We start from the raw sequence: 18,102 nt of genomic DNA on the forward strand, positions 1-18,102 counted from the left end.
CTGCAGACCTCTGAGCGGCCAGTTTGAAGATGACTGTCAGAGCTGGCTGTGCTGTTTCTGCCCTCTGTCTATAAAACCTCTTGCCCACTGATTGTCAGTGGAGGGGGGGAGGTGTCAGCCTTTGGAAGGAATCCACCTCCCCTGCACCCCAGTTGCCAGCATGCAAAATAAAGCAAACTTGCTTTTCCACCAACTTGCCTTTTTTATTGGCTTTTGAGCAGTGAACAGCCAGACCCCACTTTGGGTAACATTATTACCTGGTGTTAATTCCTGATTTCAATACAGCATTGTTCCTCTCATCTCCTTTGTGCTATTATTGACAAATATATTACCTTTCTACATGTTATAAGCCCCCAAATAAAATTAATAATTTTTATACAACTGCTTTTTAAAATCAGTTGAGACAAAAGGAGAAATATGCATGCATGCTGTTTTTATAATTACAGAATTACCTGTATTTGTGGTCTTTAATTTTTTGTATGCATCGAATTAATGTCACCTCCCTCCCCTGCCCACTTTTGGGGTCTTTCTCTCCTGAAGGACCCAGGAGGGAGACTAGTCAGTCGATGCTTCTCAGGCGGAAACTTAGGGTGTGAAAATTTGAACGCTTGGAGGGAGAAGAACAGGAAAAGGGTGGTCAGGGCCTTAGGCTTGCATCTTCCTGACTGGCCCCGCCTCCCCGCCCCGGGCCACTGGCAGGTGCTGCCGTGAGTGTCCACTAGATGGCAGAAGAGCCTTTGCCTGTCTTTGCCAGGCTGAGGCCAAATAGCCCAGGACATTGATGTGGTGGGATAAGCAGGTTTCCAGGGCGATACTACTCTGGGCCTCAGTTTCCCCATCTGCAAGATGAGGCTAATTATAGTCCCCAGCTTCGGGTTGTTGGGAAGTCTGGTGCGTGCGTCCTCAGTCGTATCCCACTCTTTTGTGACCCCATGGACTGTAGCCCGCCAGGCTCCCTCTGCCCATGGGATTTTCCAGGCAAGAGTACTGGAGGGGGTTGCCATTTCCTCCTCCAGGGGGTCTTTCCGACGCAGGGATCAAACCCAGATCTCCTGCACCTCCTGCATTGGCAGGTAACTGAGCCGTCAGGGAAAGCACTGGGCGAGGATCCAGAGGAGGGGCAGTGGGAAGGACGGGGAACAGAACGCAGAGGAGAGGAGGGTGAAGTGGAGAGGGAGGGTGACAGGAAGAGCCCTGGCCTTGGGACCTGGCGCTACTGTCGCCAAAGCCTGGGTCAGGATGACCCTTGCAGCTAAGAAGAGGGACGAACACTTGGGGGGGCGGTGTGTGTGTGTGTATTCTGTCTAAAAATGTTTTGTTTGTTTTTATGTTTTGGTCCTACCTGGCTTCTCTGCTAGCTCAGCTGGTAAAGAATCTGCCTGCAAAGCAGGAGACTCTGGTTCGACTACTGGGTCTGAAAGATCCCCTGGAGAAGGGATAGGCTACCCACCGACTGCAGCCATGAAATTAAAAGACGCTTACTCCTTGGAAGAAAAGTGATGACCAACCTAGATAGTGTATTCAAAAGCAGAGACGTTACTTTGCCGACTAAGGTCCATCTAGTCAAGGCTATGGTTTTCCTGTGGTCATGTATGGATGTGAGAGTTGGACTGTGAAGAAGGCTGAGTGCCGAAGAATTGATGCGTTTGAACTGTGGTGTTGAAGAAGACTCTTGAGAGTCCCTTGGACTGCAAGGAGATCCAACCAGTCCATTCTGAAGGAGATCAGCCCTGGGATTTCTCTGGAAGGAATGATGCTAAAGCTGAAGCTCCAGTACTTTGGCCACCTCATGTGAAGAGTTGACTCATTGGAAAAGACTCTGATGCTGGGAGGGATTGGGGGCAGGAGGAGAAGGTGACGACAGAGGATGAGATGGCTGGATGGCATCACGGACTCGATGGACGTGAGTCTGAGTGAACTCTGGGAGATGGTGATGGACAGGGAGGCCGGGCGTGCTGCGATTCATGGGGTTGCAAAGAGTCGGACATGACTGAGCGACTGAACTGAACTGAACTGAACCCACCCCGGTATTCTTGGGCTTCCCTGGTGGCTCAGATGGCAGAGAATCTACCTGCAATGCAGGAAACCTAGGTTTGATCCCTGAGTTGGAAAGAGGCCCTGCAGGAGGGCATGGCACCCCACTCCAGTATTCTTGCCTGGAGAAGCCCCATGGACAGAGGAGCCAGGCGGGCTGCAGTCCGCGGGGTCGCAATGAGCTGGACACGACTGAGTGACTAAGCATAGCACAGCACAGCACCTGCCTGGCAAGCGCTGTCACGGCTCCCGCTGTGCCCCTGACCCAGCCTCCTGCCCTGCGCACCCCCCCGGCTGCCCCCACCTGGGGCCAAGCGGGAATCTGACCCGATAAGCTGGTCCTGGACCAGAGCTCTCACGCCAGGCGCCGCTCCCTCTCTGTCACCATCATTCAATTAGGTGCAGCCAAGTTCCTGACTCCGGAGAAGGCAATGGCACCCCACTCCAGTGTTCTTGCCTGGAAAATCCCATGGATGGAGGAGCCTGGTGGGCTGCAGTCCATGGGATCGCGAAGTCAGACACGACTGAGCAACTTCACTTTCACTTTTCACTCTCGTGCGTTGGAGAAGGAAATGGCAACCCACTCCGGCGTTCTTGCCTGGAGAATCCCAGGGACAGAAGAGCCTGGTGGGCTGCCATCCCTGGGGTCGCACAGAGTCGGACATGGCTGAAGCGATTTAGCAGCAGCAGTAGCAGCAGCAGCAGCAGCAAGTTCCTGACTCAAGAGGCCGCCCCTGAGTGCCCTGGACAAGTCTGTTAATCCAGGCTTCTCATGCAGCCCTCAGCTTGCTTCATCAGGCTGCCCATCCTGGGCTGTCCTGGCTGTCCCATTTGGAGCTCGGCCATCCTGACCACTCCCTTCTCCATCTCGGCACCTGCATCCTTCTAGGGCTCTGCTGGCCAGAGTTCTGCCCCTGTCCTTTTGTCCCCCAGATGTCTGCAAGCCACCTGCTCCCCCGTCCCCCAGGTGCCACCCCATGCTTACCCTAGCCTCGTTCCCCCCTCCTCTCCTGTCCCCAATTGTCCCTGCTCTCAACCTTCCTAACTCCTCTGAATTCATTCATTCACCAGTACCTGCTGCGTATCGGGAACCGGGGACACAGCCGTGAGCATGGCAACCAAAAGCTCCAGCTAGAAGGGAGCTGACATAGCAATGGGGGAAATGGCCAAAAACAAGATAAAGAAGAAAAATATGTACCACGGCCGAGCGTGGCGTGCAGGTTAGGGAGAAAAATTAAGAAAGGAAGGCTGGTCTCTGTGGGGTCTGTACGGCCATCGGCCCTTCCCCCCACGCACACCCAGGGGCCAGATCCCTATTTTCATTTCTCAGTCTATCTGGGGGGAATCCTAGGGCATTGTGAGAAGGAGAAGCAAAGCAAGCTAGAGGCTCTTTCTTCCTGTCACTTAACCACCCCCAGGCTCCATTTTCCCCTCTGTAGATGGGTACCGCAGTTTACACCTCTGAGGGTGTTTCAAGGATTAACTGAATTACCCCCAGTGGGCACCTGGTGTACTGGTGATCACTTGATAAGTGTTTGTGGTTCTTACCACCAATGATTGGTTTGGTTCACGGTCAAATTCTGAACAGCAGCTCCAGGAATTCCCGTTCCCCGCCCCCCACAATCTGTGTAATTAAATATACTTCCTTTTTTGATCAACACTTGACTTTCTGTATCATTTTATTGACTTTTGGCTGTGCTGGGTCTTCACTGCTGTGCAGGCTTTGCTGTAGCTGCGGCGAGCGGAGCGGGAGCCACTCTAGCTGCCGTGCTCCCGCTGCTCTTTGCGGCGGCTTCTCTCGTGCAGCACAGGCTCGAGGCCGAGTAGGCTTCGGCAGCTGCGGCCCGTGGGCTCAGTGGTTATGGCTCCCGGGCCCTAGAGGACAAGCTCAACAGCTGCGGCGCATGGCCTTCGTCGCTCTGTGGCACGTGGGCTCTTCCCAGATCAGGGACTGGACTCCTCTCCTCACCATTGAGCCGTCGGAGACGCCCTTAACTTTTAAACACTATAAACAGATACGAGCTTCCTAGGTGGTACTAGTGGTAAAGAATCTGCCTGCCAGTGCAAGTAACACAAGAGATGAGGGTTGATCCCTGGGTCAGGAAGATACACTGGCGGAGGAAATGGCAACCCACTCTGGTAATTTTGCTGGGAGAATTTCATGGACAGAGGAGCCTAGCCGACTACAGTCTATGGGGTTGCAAAGAGTCGAACACGACTGAGCGTCTGAGCACAACAGATACAAAATTCAACAGGTACAAAAAGATAACCAGCATAAACTGTCTCCCTCTTTCACTTATCATGGCTCCCCAGTTCCCCTCCTCAGCAGACACCACGCGAACAAGTTTTTTATGTCTCCCTGCAGAGAGTCTTGGCCAGTATGAGGAAATCCTCATTGTCTCTTCTCTTTCTATACAAACAGAAGCCTCCTGCCCAGACTTTCTGCACCTTGCTTTTTCCTTCACAGAGTATCGGAGTGCAGGGGTTAATAATCAGCCTTCTGTTGCTCTGGCTAAGCCATGAGAAAATCACCATAATTTTTACGGAAATTGGAATAGAATTCCAAGCCAAGTATAGCAATACAGTATCATCTAAACAAAAAGTACATCGGGTTGATTAGTTGGGGTCATCGTGCCCTGCTAAGCCAAGGAAAAACATAGTGTGGATCTTGGAGCACCAGGTCAGCGCAAATTCAGAACGCTGCCTGTGCACACACCAAGATGTTTTCCCAAAGCATATGCGGGTCTATGACCTCCAGCTGGGTGATACCCCTTGCACAAGAAAATAGCAGAGATAGTTCAAAGTAATCAATAAAATGGGAGACGTGACTGCGGACACAGGAGGCTGATTTTATTGTAACACAACAGATACTTTCTGCTTGCCAAGACACTAAATAAAAGTGGTGTCTCTCCAAGGAACAGGGCTCTTGATCCTAGAGGTCCTGAGTTTCCCAGTCCCATCTTTAAGACTAATTCTGTCTCTGGTTTCTTTTTTCCAAACTGTGTGTGGATTACTTTCGATCCCTACCTGCTGCGCTGGCTGCAGCAAGTGGCGCCCAAGGTGGGGCTCAAAAGCGAAGCTAAAGTTGAAATATTGGCACACGGTCCTGAGGAAGAATGGGGTGAGGCCTCTGAAAATCTCCTTTTGGGTAAGTAACACTCTCTCAGGCATTGAAACCAGTGTTAAGTACGGGAAATTCAGAAAGCTCAGAACAATACCGGCCATATATATGCCTCTCAAGGCAGCTTTTCAAAGCAGAGGGAACAAAATTAAGTGAGGGCAGGCTATTGGAGCTTTTACAAACCGTTGAGAAACACTGCTCAAGGTTCCCTTCCCTTGGTACTTTAGCTTTAGGAACAGGGGAGAAGATAGGTAGTGAACTAGAGAAACTTCTTTGCAAGGGAGAGAGTGCCCTTGCCTGTATCCATCTGGTCAACCTGGGCACTGACAAAACCCATTTTAGAACATTTTCAGACCCCGGATAACTCAGAAGGGAGTGAGGATGAATGAGAAACCCCATCAAAGAGATGATCGGAATATGCTAGAGCCCGAGGGGGTAGGCAAAAAACTCAGGAGGCTCTTAAAGCTGCAGTTCCTGCTTCACCTTTGTTTAGCGAAGACAAAGTTCCTCTGCCTCCTCTTCCTCCCTCTCCTGTCTTAACCGCTGAAGCGTCTCAAAGCTTTTCCTTTCTTATGACAGATGGCCATTCTGTCACCCCTCCAGAAAGGTATTTGGTGGGCTTGACAGGAGAGTAACTTGAAGGCTATGGTGACTTGAAGGTGACTATGGCATTTCCAGTGACAATACATGAGCGGATAGCTCCTGGGGCAGATCTTAATAATCCTAATGGGGTGTATGAGGCTGTACGTAGATTCCCTTCAAAACGCTAAAAGAACTTACTCAAGTGGTTCAGAACTATGAAGTAAGTTCTCCTTTTACCTTGGGAATAGTGCAGGGACTAGCTGAGGGTTCCTGTCTGATTATGGCGGCTCATAACCAAGCCAGGCAGATCCCCATCTCTTTAGATCAATTGATAGGCAACGGAAATTGGGGGAGAAGTCAAGATCAAGAGTTTATGGAAGACCAGGCTATAGAACAGATGAGGTGATACGGCTTAAGAGCCTGGGAGAAAATGGAAGTTAACGGACAGACTTTCTTTGCTTTAAGAGAAGACCTCACTTCCTCAGAGAGACAATCCCTGCTGGAACATCTTATCAGTCAGGCTACCCTGTCATCAGAGCCAATTTAAACATTCTCTGGTTTAATTTTTAGCTATGAAACTATGATTACAAAAAAAGAGATGACATTTTTGACACTGAACAGCCATGATATTCTTTAGACTCTGGAGAAAACTGGTTAAAATAAACTCTTTTTTGAAATTACAAAACCAGTTTTTGCACACGCAATTAGGAAAAAGTTGGCTTATTAAAATATTTTCTTGGAGCTCCAATTCTGCCTGAGAAACAAAAATAGGCCTGGGTAAAACCCTGAAGTTAACTCTTATCATGTCCTTGGGATACACAGCCCACTCTATCTGGGACTCCAGCCATAAACAAATTGGTAGAACTCAAACCAAGAAAAAAAGAAGAGGCAAAGAGACATTTTAAATTTCAAGTGGAAAACTATGAGATCTCTGTCTGTCTATCTCTCTAAATTTGTCTGTGTCTCAGTGTGTGTCTTTGTTTTTGGATAATATGAGGTTAATTTATGAATGAGCTCTATTTAAATTCAGGTTCATGTGAACTGAAAAATATTCAATATTAAATATCTAACATTAATGTCTGTCTGCTAGTCAAGACATGTCTTGAGTCATCAACATTATGTAATACTTTTAGTGTACCTCGGTTTAATGTAAGCTCAATTTGTCAGCAGTTCATGGTTGCTTAAAGAAAATGATTTATGTTTTTAATAAGTTCAGTTCAGTTCAGTCGCTCAGTCGGGTCCGACTCTTTGCGACCCCATGAATCGCAGCACGCCCGGCCTCCCTGTCCATCACCATCTCCTGGAGTTCACTCAGACTCACGTCCATCGAGTCCGTGATGCCATCCAACCATCTCATCCTCTGTCGTCACCTTCTCCTCTTGTCCCCAATCCCTCCCAGTATCAAAGTCTTTTCCAATAAGTCAACTCTTCCCATGAGGTGGCCAAAGTACTGGAGCTTCAGCTTTAGCATCATTCCTTCCAGAGAAATCCCAGGGTTGATCTCCTTCAGAATGGACTGGTTGGATCTCCTTGCAGTCCAAGGGACTCTCAAGAGTCTTCTCCAACACCACAGTTCAAAAGCATCAATTCTTCGGCGCTCAGCCTTCTTCACAGTCCAACTCTCACATCCATACATGACTACTGGAAACCCATAGCCTTGACTAGACGGACCTTAGTCAGCAAAGTAATGTCTCTGCTTTTGAATACTCTATCTAGGTTGGTCATCACTTTTCTTCCAAGGAGTAAGCTTCTTTTAATTTCATGGCTGCAATCACCATCTGCAGTGATTTTGAGCCCCCAAAATAAAGTCTGACACTGTTTCTACTGTTTCCCCATCTATTTCCCATGAAGTGATGGGACCGGATGCCATGATCTTCGTTTTCTGAATGTTGAGCTTTAAGCCAACTTTTTCACTCGCCTCTTTCACTTTTATCAAGAGGCTTTTTAGTTCCTCTTCACTTTCTGCAATAAGGGTGGTGTCATCTCCATATCTGAGGTTATTGATATTTTTCCCAGCAGTCTTGATTCCAGCTTGTGCTTCTTCCAGCCCAGCGTTTCTCACGCTGTACTCTGCATAGAAGTTAAAGAAGCAGGGTGACAGTATACAGCCTTGACGTACTCCTTTTCCTATTTGGAACCAGTCTGTTGTTCTATGTCCAGTTCTAACTGTTGCTTCCTGACCTGCATACAGATTTCTCAAGAGGCAGGTCAGGTGGTCTGGGATTCCCATCTCTTTCAGAATTTTCCACAGTTTATTGTGATCCACACAGTCAAAGGCTTTGGCATAGTCAATGAAGCAGAAATAGATGTTTTTCTGGAACTCTCTTGCTTTTTCCATGATCCAGCGGATGTTGGTAATTTGATCTCTGGTTCCTCTGCCTTTTCTAAAACCAGCTTGAACGTCAGGGAGTTCAGGGTTCATGTATTGCTGAAGTCTGGCTTGGAGAATTTTGAGCATTACTTTACTAGCATGTGAAATGAGTGCAATTGTGTGGTAGTTTGAGCATTCTTTTGCATTGACTTTCTTTGGGATTGGAATGAAAACTGACCTTTTCCAGTCCTGTGGCCACTGCTGACTTTTCCAAACTTGCTGGCATATTGAGTGCAGCACTTTCACAGCATCATCTTTCAGGATTTGAAACAGCTCGATTGGAATTCCATCACCTCCACTAGCTTTGTTCGTAGTGATGCTTTCTAAGGCCCACTTGACTTCACATTCCAAGATGTCTGGCTCTAGATTAGTGACCACATCATCATGATTATCTGGGTCGTGAAGATCTTTTTTGTACAGTTCTTCCATGTATTCTTGCCAAGGTATTAAAAATGAAATTACTGTCTATTAAAAAAAAGTAAGTCTAAATTTACAGGTGGCTATTCTCTAAGGAAATAAATGAAGTGATGAATACAAAAAGTGTAAGAAAAGGTTTGTGGCAAATGAAAGAAGTGTTTTGTGCATGGTACAAGTTTCTTAACGACATTAAACTGCTTTTGAAGTCTTATTGTTGCTTTGACTAAGTAAATAACTATTTTTTCACAGTGAATATAAGCTGGCACCAATGTGGAATTGGTTTTCTCTTCCTGTTAAAAGAACAAAGCTTTTTTGGAATATGCTTTTGATAATAGACTTTGTAAAGTTCTTTGTCTTTAAGTGATTCATACTTGCTTTTAAAATCTTTTGTTACTTTGATAAAATGAATGAGCGTCATTTCACAATGATCTATGGAGACTATGGCAGACATAGACAAAGCTCGTTCTGCTTCTGCAAAATTAACCCCTCGTCAGGAGATTTAGAGTGGATAAACAACGGCTGTAAACCAGTCAGGGCTATGGGAGGTCCAAGACTTCTCGGCTTTTCCCAGCTCCCTGACAAACCTCGGCTTTATCTGATAGGATAAAGCCTTTCCTGACTTCAGGGTTAATATCTCACAATAGAGAAAAAATGGTTAAAATGTGTTTTCTACGATCTCCAGTTGATTGGGGCACCCACTTTGCTGGACAGGGCCTACAGACAAAAATTTCACAAACTTCTCAGAGACTATTGTTTTTTACGGACGTCCTTGGTCATCGGGCAAGGACCACAAACCAGAGGGACTGGTTACGTGAGATTGAACAGACTGCTAAATATGACTACAATTTTCATGACTTTTTATCTGACATATTACTGGCTTCTAATCTTTATTTTCAAATATAAAAAAGCTCTTCTCCTCAAGTCACTGGTGGTTTAAAACAATTCAGTGATTTATACCTGTGGGTAAAATTAAAACATTTTTCTTTTCTCTCTGCCTCATCACTCAGAAATTGGAGACATTTGGGTTTTGACCAGCCTCATCCAAGTAAAAAAGGCTATTTCCAGACATATACAAACATCTCAAGAGTATAGTGGGGAGCTCTAAAAGAAAAATCCACCCAACTGTTGTCAGGCCTAGGGTATCTATTATGTTTCACTGAATATTAAGTTCTAGCTTTGTTAATTAAGGTCTGTATTTACTAAGACTCACTTCTAATATAGTTCCTTGTGGTTACGTTACATGGCTAGGAGGTTTAATTAAGTTATTAAAAAGGACACTCTTAAGTTTGTTTCTAAAGCTTATCTCAGTAACCAGTCTTTAAGTAAAGATCAGATGCTCCAGGATCTACAACCAGGAAATTAACAACAAGCTATAGTCCTTTAACAAACTAAGTCAGATGACGTAAAGATGTCACTGGACTATATTGAAGGATAGGCTCCTCCATCCATGGGATTCTGTAGGCAATAGTCCTGGAGTGGGTTGCCATTTCCTTCTCCAGGGGATCTTCCCCACCCAGGGATCGAACCCAGCTCTCCCGCATTGTAGACAGACGCTTTACCGTCTGAGCCACCAGGGAAATCCACTTATGATTTGACTATTATGCTAACTGTATCGTATTCTATACTGCCTGTTTCAAAAGGTGTCGTCCCCTACATCATGTGTGTGTAGTCACAGATGTGTGACTGAGACACTGATATAATGATGGTATACAGTTCCATATAAAATCCATAGTTATAATGGATAGAACTCGTATATCTTCCTTTGGTAAGCTGTCTTCTGTACATGTGACTATTAGTAATAGATGGACCACTACTCAATCCAGTGAGACTACAAAACATGTACAAAGACATTGACACGCTTGTTTTGCTGTTATAAAACTACCAAAAACTATAAAAACTGATAATGGCCCTGTTTATGCCAGTGGAACATTCCAACAGTTTCTTAAAATGTGGTCTATAAAACATTCTACTGGCATTCCCTATAATCCACAAGGACAGGCTATAGAGGATAGGGCTAATCAATCACTTAAACATATGATACAAAAAAAGGGGGGGAGATGTCATAGGACAACAAACAATATTGAATCAAGCTTTATTCACCCTCAATTTTTTGAATATTTCAGCACAAACTATGGAAACTGCAGCCTGAAACATTTTCGGCTACATCTACAAATACAACTAAGCCTGTGATTTGGTAGCAAGATCCACTAACGAATGCTTGGTCACCGGGGAAGTTGATTACCTGGGGAAGAAGGCTTGCTTATATCTCCCCAGGAGAAGGTCTAGAACCTGTGTGGATTCCAGCTCATGGAGTAAAACTGAGCAGAAACAACCAGTGACTCCGGGCAACCTGCCCATGGCTATGTTTGCCCTGATATCACAGTGAGTATACCCCTGGCTTTGGCAGAAGCAAAGACTTATACCTATTGGGCCTATCTATGTACCAAATCCCCCACTGCCAACGCCTGTTAACTGGGGTGAGGGATCCATCCCTGTGTATGTCAGTGACTCTTCCTGGATCCCTGTTCCAGAAGACGAGCATTTGCCCACTCATAAAGAGGAAGAGGAGACTCCCTTAAACAGTACTTTGGGTTTTGACACTTGGCCTATTTGCTTGGGTGTTGGCCAGGGCTGTTTTAATCTATCAACGCAGGCTTGGCTTTCTGTAAATTCTTTAAACAGAAATCACACCAAGGTTCAACTGCATTTACTTTCTGGGTTGATCTTTGCCTATCAAGAGACTAATAAATTAATCTGACCAAGCCAGATAGACCCCTGTGTGAGAACAGCATATGGGCCAACAGACAAGACCAAATACGCAGGGATAATTGTCGCGGGACGGAGGGGGTGATCTGACTTAATGGCTCCTATGGAAGTGTCTGGGATTGGTCCCCTAAGGAGTATGCAGTCTTTAATTGCTCACACCATAACTCATCCTGCAATCCTTAAAGAAGTTGCATTGGTGTGTGTCTGAATACAATCACACTAATATTACTGCACATTCAGAATATCCCATTATCTGGCATGTCTCCGCCATAGCCACAGCTCAAATTAGGTAGGGCTCAAAGGGAAATATGGAAGTTGGCCATAAGCCTGAAAAAAATATAAAATTTGGGATGGAAATTATTCTCATTCCATGAATCATACTCTGTCATTCAATACATCAACAAATTGGACATTTTATACTCAAGCTGGCGTTAGGAATCCATATGTAATTATGATTGGCACTATAACTATTAATCAGACAGAAAGGAATCTGACCTGCCAGGATTGTAAGCCATATACCTGCTTGAACAGTTCATTATTTAACTCTAATCATTCCTATGTGATTTTGCGCAGACGTTTAGGAGTTTGGCTATCAGTAACTCAAAGTAGGCCTTGGGAACTCTCCCCTGCCGTGCGGCACTAAATACCATTCTGAAAAGATCCGAGCGTTTCACTGGCCATAATGGGTATTATTGCCATCACCACCGCAGCGGCAGTGGGAGGCGCAGCTCTCCACCAGACGGTACAAACTACCACTTCTGTGCAGGAGTGGCATAAAAATGCCAGTTCCACTTGGGGAGCCCAAATTCATATAGATGAGGAGATTAACAACAAGTTGGTGGATTTAGAAAATGCAGTGCTACTCTTAGGAGAAGAAGTACAAACTCTTAAATTAAAAATGCATTTAAAGTGTCACTGGAACATTACTACTTTCTGTGTAACCCCTCAGGAATATAACCAATCTGAACACACCTGGGAAAATGGTAGACGGCGCTTGCAAGGTCACACAGCCGACAACCTTACTCTAGATACTAAACAGCTATAAGCAAGGATTATTGGCATACAGCATGCTTCTCTTAGGCTATTACCAGGTACAGATACACTTCAAGGGACGGCAGAAGGCCTTAACTCATTAAATCCTCTTGAGTGGATCAAAGGTATTGGAGGTGTTCTCATCGGAACACTAGCTATGTTTTGCTGTTTCAATATAATCTTCTGTTTAGTCCTCAGATGCACGTGAAAAGCCCTCTGAAAACTCATGAAGAAAGAATTTGCGAGATAGACACATTTTCTGCCACAAAAACAGAAAGAGGGAAATGCAGGGGTTAACAGTCAGCTGCCTGTTGCTCTGGCTAAGCCATGGGAAAAGAACAAAAGCAAAATATAGCAATACAGTATAATCTAAACAAAAGTACATCAGGTTGATTAGCTGGGGTTGTCATACCCTGCTGCTGCTGCTGCTAAGTCGCTTCAGTCGTGTCCAACTCTGTGACCCCATAGACAGCAGCCCACCAGGCTCCCCTGTCCCTGGGATTCTCCAGGCAAGAATACTGGAGTGGGTTGCCATTTCCTTCTCCAATGCATGAAAGTGAAAAGTGAAAATGAAGTCGCTCAGTCGTGTCCAGCTCTTAGCAACCCCATGGACTGCATCCCACCAGGCTCCTCCGTCCATGGGATTTTCCAGGCAGGAGTACTGGAGTGGGGTGCCACTGCTTTCTCCGCATGCCCTGCTAAGTTAAGGATAAACATAGTGTGGACCTTGGAACAACGGGTCAGCACAAATTCAGAATGCTGCCTGTGCACCCACCAAGATGTTTTCCCAAGGCATATGTGGGTCTATGACCTCCAGCTGGGTGATACCCCTTGTACAAGAAAATAACAAAGATAGTTCAAAGTAATCAATAGAATGGGAGACGTGACTGGGGACACAGGAGGCTGATTTTATCATAGCACAACAGATACTTTCTGTTTGCCAAGACACTAAATAAAAGTGTTGTCACTCTGAGGAACAGGGCTCTTGATCCTAGAGGTCTTGAGTCTCCTGGTCCCATCTTTAAAACTTTAATTCTGTCTCTAGTTTCTTTTTCCCAAACTGTGTGTTGACCACTTTAGATCCCTACCTGCTGCACTGGCTGCTGCATCTGGGAGGTCTTCCCACACAGTCAGCATTAAGCTACCTTATTCGTTTGCATAGCTGCATAATATCCAGTGCTGAGAATGGCAATAGGTTATTCAGTGAATCCCCTGTGGCTGGACATCTAGGCGGTTTCCAACCGGTTGCTGTTATAAGAGTGCTTTGATGACTAAATAATACTGTAAAGGTATCATTCTTGGAAGTCTCATTTGCTAGAAGGAGACTTGCTGGGTCTCAGGGCAATTTCTTCACCTTTGTCTGCTCCCTTCCATAGGGCTAAGCCATTTCCACTTTTTCCTTTTTGGCCACACCACATGGCTTGTGGGATCTTAGTTCCCAACAAGGGAAATGAGGGGATTCCATGGTGGTCCAGTGGTTAGGATGCCACAATTTCATCGCCAAGAGCGTGAGTTTGATCCCTGAATATACAGCCTAAAACTATAAGACGTCTAGAGAAAAACAGAAGAAAAAGTTTTGCAAAGTTGTCTTAGCTAGAAAACATCGATAAATTAGACTTCTCCGTTTTGCTCTTCAAAAGACACCACTGAGAAAACAGAAAGGCAAGACATAGATTGAGAGAAAATACTTGCAATGCCAGGCTTTCATTCCCAGGTAACCCTGATCTGCTTTCCGTCACTAAGATGAGTTTGCAAGGTTCAGAATTTTATATGGAAGCTTCGTGCTCGGCTTCTTTCACTCAGCATGATAATTCAGCGATTGTTCCATGGTGTTGTGTTTATCATAGTTGATTCCCTTTTATTGCTGACTCATATTGCCCTGGATGGCTGGACCAGCTTGTTCATTCATTCACCTGCTGATGAAGGTTTTGGATGTTTTCCATTTAGGACTATGGCAAATAAAGTTGCAACGAATGCTGGTATACAAGGCCTTGCAGGGACATCCATTCTATTTTTGCTAAATACCTAGGAGTGGAGTGACTGGGTCAGATTGTAATTCTACGTTTAGCTTTAAGAAACTGCCAAACTGTTTTCCAAGGTGGCTGCATCACCTTGCGTTTTCACCAGAAGTGCGCTGTCAACACCTGTTACTGTCTTTTTAATTTTTCCCATTGTGTGGGTGTGAGATGGCATCTTCATGTCGTTTGGATTTGCACTTCCCAGGCTAGTTTCACACGTTTCTTGGCCACTCATATATCCTCTTTGGTGAAGTGTCTACTCAAATCTGTCGCCCAATTTCTTATTGAGTTGTGTCTTTTATTACTGAGTTGTAAGAATTATTTATATATTCTGTATGCAGGTATTCTGTTTATTTAATACATACATTGCAAATATTTTCTCCTGATCTGCGTACTGCCTTTCTGTTTTCTTGATGGTGTCTTTTGAAGAGGAAAATGATGCAGTCTAACTTATAAATTTTCTAGCTAAGACAACTTTGCTTACCAGTTTGCAAAATTTTTTTCTTCTGTTTTTTTTTTTCTGGATGTCTTAAGAGTTTTCGGTTACACATTCAAGTCTCTGCGATCCATATTGAGTTCATTTTGTGTATGATATAAGGTAAGAGTTAATGTTATTTTTCACACGATGTCTAGTTGTTCTGATACTATTTGTTGAAAAGAATTTCCCTTTCTCCTTTAATTGCCTTAATATCTGTGTCAACAGTCAACTGGCTATATTCGTACGGGTCTGTTGCTCTAGTCTATTCTGTTTTATTGATCTATCTATCTTTTCACCAATACCAAACTGTCTCATTATTCTAGCTCTATAATAAGCCTAGAAGTTAGACAGAATAATTACTCTGATTTTATCTTATTTTAAAAAATCAGCTTGACCCTTTGTAATTCTATATGAATTTTAAAGTCAGTGCCAGTTTCTAAAAAAAAAAAAAATTCTGCTGAATTTAGATTGGAATTACATGACTCTATAGACCAGTTTCCCTGATAGCTCAGTTGGTAAAGAATCTGACTGCAATGCAGGAGTCCCTGGTTCGACTACTGGGTCTGAAAGATCCCCTGGAGAAGGGATAGGATACCTACTCCAGTATTCTTGGGCTTCCCTTGTGGCTCAGCTGGTAAAGAATCCACCTGCAATGAGGGAGACATGGGTTCAATCCCTGGGTTGGGAAGATACCCTGGAGAAGGGAAAGGATACCCACTCCAGTATTCTGGCCTGAAGAATTCCTTGGACTGTATATCCATGGGGTTGCAAAGAGTTGGACACGACTGAGTGACTTTCACATAGACCAGTTTGGGGAGAACTGATATCTTAATAACACTGAGTCTTCCAATCCATGAATATGGTATTTCTTCACATTTGTTTATGTATTCATGAGTTTCTCTCAGCGATATCTTTTAGTATATCTTTTAGTAACTTTTAGTATAACAGTCTTAGACTTCCTTTGTTAGATTTATTCCTAGGTATTTTATCTTTTTTGGTGCTGTTGCAAATAATATTAAAAAAATTTTTTTCATTTTCAATTGTTTCTTACTGGTATATAAAAATTCAACTGAATTTCATACATTAATTTTTTAAACTGTGAACTTTGAACTAATAAATTCATTAATAATTCCAGTAGTTGTCATAGATTTCCTTGGATTTTCAATATACACAATCATATCATCTGCAAAGAGGGAAAAACTTGCCTTCTTGTTTTCAGCCTTTAAGCCTTTTATTTATTTTTCTTGCCTCATCGCAATGGTTATGAACTCTAGAACAATGCTGAATAGAAAAGGTGAGAATGGACATTCTTGTCCTGTTCCCAATCTCAGAAGGACACAATTTAGTCTTTTATATTAAGTATAATATTGCTTGTAGACTTTTTTGGCGGGTACTCCTTATCAGATTGAGGAAATTCCCATTTGCACATAGTTTGCTAAGACTTTTTTTTTTTTAATCATGAGTAGGTGTTGAATTTCATCATTTCCTGAGTCCATTAAAATAAGCATGGTTTCACTATACTGTTGATCCTTGAACAACTCTTAGGGGTTGGGAGTGCTGACCTCTGTGCAGTCAAAAATCCATGGATAACGTTATATACAGCCCTCCATATCCGAGGTCCCACTGATTCAACCAACTGCAGAATGTTGTCTTCTAATTGTTACTTGTGCTTCCCAGGTGACGCAAGTGGTAAAGAACCTTCCTGCCAATGGAGGAGACAAAGAGACGTGGATTTGACCCCTGGATTGGGAAGATACCCTGGAGGAGGGCATGGCAACCGACTCCAGTATTCTTGCCTGGAGAATCCCATGGACCAGTGAGCCTAGTGGGTTACAAGGTTGCAAAGAACTGACCATGCCTAATGCGACTTCCTAAAGGAGATCAGTCCTGGGTGTTCACTGGAAGGACTGATGGTAAAGCTGAGACTTCAGTACTTTGGCCATCTCATGCGAAGAGTTGACTCACTGGAAAAGACCCTGATGCTGGGAGGGATTGAGGGCAGGAGGAGAAGGGGGCGACAGAGGATGAGATGGCTGGATGGTATCACCGACTCGATGGACATGAGTTTGAGTGAACTCCGGGAGTTGGTGATGGACAGGGAGGCCTGGCGTGCTGCGATTCATGGGGTCGCAGAGTCGGACACGACTGAGCGACTGAACTGAACTGAACTGAATGCGACTTAGCACTCATGTATGCAGGAAAGATATTTTATCCATGACATGAGTTTACCTTTGTCTCCAGTTCCATTTGTTTATTCTTTGCATTTGTGGGCTTTATGCCAGGAGAAAATTTAGGATGTTTGCATCAACAAAATTTCCAACTTATTCATGGGCAAATTCTGGGTTGTGCCCCTTGGAATCGCCTCATGGAGACCTCCCACACCCCTCTCTGGGACTGAGGGTGCCTTTGCCCTCACTCTGCTACCCTTCTGCTCATTCTCAGTATACCACAGTGACCACCCCGCTAGAGTTGTCAGTGGCCTAGAAACTCACTCTTTGCATTCTTCTCTACTGAAGCCACCCCGGAAGTGAAAGAAAAATACTCTGGCTAAGCCCCCATGCAGCACTTCCTGCCACAAGCCTGCTCTGGCTCCCGCTGCACTGAGGACGAAACTCATGTCTCTTCCCTCTCCACCCACAAAGCCCACAAAGGCCCCACTGATGCCTCCAAACAAGGCTCAGTACACTTTTCCCCTGCCACCCTGCCCTCAGGAACACTGTGACCTTACCCAGCTTCTCAGCCTTTGCCTGGGTTGTTCTGCCAGAACTCCCCACGCCTCCGGATCACTGGTTAATCCTACTTGTCCTCGGGTTTCAGTATATCAAAGTCACTTCCTCCAGGAAACCCTCCCAGACTTAGTGTCTCTCCTAGAAGCCTGGCACCAAGGGCCACTGAAACCCTGACTGGGTACTAATTTATTTTCACCTTCCCTGTTGGCTCCACCAGGCAGAGACGAGACTGGATCTGTGCTGTACCCTGCTGTGTGGCCCAATGCCCTGTACACCAGAAGTGCCCAGTGTCTGTGGGTGACTGAACTGAAGTCAACAAAATATGTACCAAAGCCACATTTGTGCCACAGCTTGTGATGGGATTACAGAGATGAAAGTGAAGTGTCGGTTACTCAGTCGTGTCTGACTCTTTGGGACAGTAGCCCACCAGGCTCCTCTTTCCATGGAATTCTCCAGGCAAGAATACTGGAGTGGGTAGCCATTCCCTTCTCCAGAAGAGCTTCCAGATCCAGGGATCAAACCCTGGTCTCCTGTATTGCAGGCAGATTCTTTAC

At 44.9% G+C, this 18,102-nt stretch overlaps 1 long non-coding RNA gene across 1 annotated transcript; it reads left to right on the forward strand.

The window, feature by feature from the left end:
- The first annotated feature begins 4,925 nt into the window (after positions 1-4,925).
- Positions 4,926-15,953, forward strand: LOC105615197 (uncharacterized). The gene is made up of 2 exons (XR_001040236.5): positions 4,926-5,182; positions 10,649-15,953. It is a non-coding gene; the product is annotated as an uncharacterized LOC105615197 (long non-coding RNA).
- Positions 15,954-18,102: the final 2,149 nt, after the last annotated feature.

Source organism: Ovis aries, chromosome 5 (genome assembly GCF_016772045.2).
Source record: "Ovis aries strain OAR_USU_Benz2616 breed Rambouillet chromosome 5, ARS-UI_Ramb_v3.0, whole genome shotgun sequence".
In the NCBI taxonomy this organism is placed as follows: Eukaryota; Metazoa; Chordata; class Mammalia; order Artiodactyla; family Bovidae; genus Ovis; species Ovis aries.